The sequence below is a fragment of the Oryzias melastigma genome, linkage group LG9 (genome assembly GCF_002922805.2).
Source record: "Oryzias melastigma strain HK-1 linkage group LG9, ASM292280v2, whole genome shotgun sequence".
NCBI lineage: Eukaryota > Metazoa > Chordata > Actinopteri > Beloniformes > Adrianichthyidae > Oryzias > Oryzias melastigma.
Window position 1 is genome coordinate 1,189,326 of NC_050520.1, and position 3,051 is coordinate 1,192,376.

Sequence of the window (3,051 nt, forward strand, 5' to 3'; positions counted from 1 at the left end):
GAGAGATTAGTACGACTGTGAAAGTGCCAGTTTCCTTATGTGGAATCATGCAGCTCTGGTGGAGTTGGATAAGAAAGTGTTCTATCTTTATTAAGTACAAACGTTGTCAGTGATTTACGATTATTTAATAATCAATCACCACAGACGCCATAAATCCTGTTTGAGGGTTTAGATCAGGGGGGTCAAACTCAATCGGACAACAGGCCAGAGTCTAAAACACACCTGAGGTCGCGGGCCGAACAGGATAAACATTTATTGAACACTCTAAAACGACATTTTGGAACATTAAAAAAAATTATGAACCTCGGGACGCCACGGGTCGATATGTGACCACTGGGGATTGAGATGCAAATGTTACCATAGCCAAAGTCTAAATGATCTGGAGGGCCGGACAGAAGGACCCAGGCCTCCACTTTGACTCACTGCAGTGGTTGGCGCTCTCGCCTCCTGGTTCCACTCCAGCTGGTTCCTCCTGTGGAGTTGGCATGTTCTCGCGTCTGTGTGGTTTCTCTCTCAGTCCAACACAGGGTTCATTGGGGTTTCTCAGTGGCTCCCAGATGTGCACGTGAGTGTGTGTGTGGCCCTGAAACAGACTGGTCACCTGTTCGGGGGGGAATCCCACCTTCACTCAACAGCACTGGGATAGGCTCCAGCAACACCCTGAAAGATGGAGGTTTATGTGGTGGATTGTTTTTGTTAAGTTGATGGTTTTCTGTCAGTGTGGATGAAGAATATAAAACTATATGAATTTTTAGAGATTATCTATAAAATATTGTTATTTCTCAGGTCAGTTGTCTTTTTAAATCATAGAATTATATAAAAGACATTTAAGTCAAACCATTTTAGTCCAACGATGCATTAAAATATATATTAAAAAATGAAATTAGGGAATTCCTGCTGTTTGTTAACATGTTCCACACAAAAAATCAGTTTGATATGAATGAACTTTTGTAGACAAACGTCTACATTTCCGTTGGCGTGTTTGAAAACACGGAGGAGACTTTTTCTATTTAAATCTTGGTTTTATTGATAACACCTTAACACATCGTCTTGAAGTTTGAGAAACACGTAAAGATAAGAGATCAAGAACCAGCGAGCTGGACGCTCCGCTTACAGAAGAAACTGACAGGAAGAGGAAATCCAAAAGGTGAAAACGGCTGGAAACGGAGCTCACCGTCTGCAGGGAGAGTCCGTCTGCAGCTGCAGCCTCCAGCCGTCTGCGCTTCATGCTGTGGAGCTGCGCCCCCTGCTGGACAACTCTCCAAAGCTCCTCTGTGGACGCGGAGCCGCGCATAGAAAAAGCATGCAAACCATCAGAGCTTCATCGTCAGAGTCGCCTTCATCCACCGTCCGGACAGAAGAGATATATGCACTTAAAAAGCTGAGAACGGAGCTTACCGGTAGAAAATAAAAGCACAGAAAAACCAAAGTGCTTCATGCAAACGTGACGCTGCAGCTGTGATGTGATCGGACCCCCAGAACCAAGACGCCGACCCGATGAGGCCCGGCTGAGGCGAGGAACACGAGAACTGAAGAACACGCAAATATGACTGCTTTTTCGTGGGGGGTGGGGGGGTCAGCCTCTAGGTAAACGTCCCTGTCATCATCATCATCATCACAGGAACACATAAGATCAAAAAAACAAAAACACGGCAATAAATAGAGAATAAATTAGACCTCAGGACTGAGGATCAACGCCCAGTCCTGGTTTTACCAAAGAGGGGGGACAAAGCAGCCGGCTCGGGTCTGGGGGGGCTGTAAACTCCGCCCCCCTAACGTATAAAGCACCTGATGTCACAAAAAACCAAAATGACTGAAAAACACAACAGGAAGGACATAAAAAACTCCAGGCTCCAGGGGGGGGGCTCAGAGAAACTCCCCAGCCTGAAACTCTGACAGCATCAATGTACAAGCTCACAATCACACAGGTAACCCCCCCCCCTCCTATAGTATAAAGATAAATATATCTCCAGTTCTCTCCATTTATAATAAAAAGTTTGCTATCATCTTCCTAAAGTCTTATTAACCCCCCCACAACAGAAGACGGGGCGGCGAAGCGGCGTCCCGATTGGCCGTCCGACAGACGTTTGGATCCAAACTCCAGATTAATGGAAGACAAACCGCCGCGTTCCTTCAGCTCCTCCCACAAACGTAGATTCAGACGTTCTGCCACCAAACGCCTTTTCATTCTGGACTCAGAGAATAACAATTATTTTAATTTATTTTACTAAAAGTTTTAGATTTTCAAACTAAAATTATTTGCGACATTTTATTTATTAGCATTGAATGTAGCATCTATTGACGAGTTATGACTTTTATCATTAGACTTTAAGCTAGGCGGGTTTTCTGCTAGCATGAGTCAGCAGTTCTAGTTAACATGAGTCAGCTGTTCTTGCTAACGTGACTCAGCAGTTCTTGCTAATGTGACTCAGCAGTTCTTGCTAACGTGACTCAGCAGTTCTTGCTAATGTGACTCAGCAGTTCTTGCTAATGTGACTCAGCAGTCCTTCCTAACATGACTCAGCTGTTCTTGTAAGCATGACTCAGCAGTACTTCTAAGCGTGTCTGTCTGCTATGACGCAGGAAGTTTAAAATCCCTCCTTCCTGGATTCTAAGGCCGGTGGCTCTGCCCGGACGTGTGACGCTCAGAAACACCCCAACAAATAAACAAATAAACAAACAAACAAACAAACATGTCCACCATGGATTCTGGCGCTGAAGCAGAAGCGAACATGAAACCAGCAAAGGACAAAAAAACTGCCGTTATCCTTTTTTCACTTAAGAGCCACGATAAAAAACAGCGAATATGAGGGAAAACATGCTTCCTTAAAAAGAGAAAGGCTTCCTCCTAAAAACCACTGGCTTCAGAAATCCTCAGTATACAGATACATCTGCAGTCGCCATGGTAACACCAGTGAGAGAAAACAGCCACGATCATCTACACTAAAACTTTACAGACCGGACGTCAGTGCAGAGTTTATGTCACACGAGTCACAGAAACCATGTGGGGGAGGGGGGTGGAAAGGAGACCACGCCAACAGGACCCCCCCC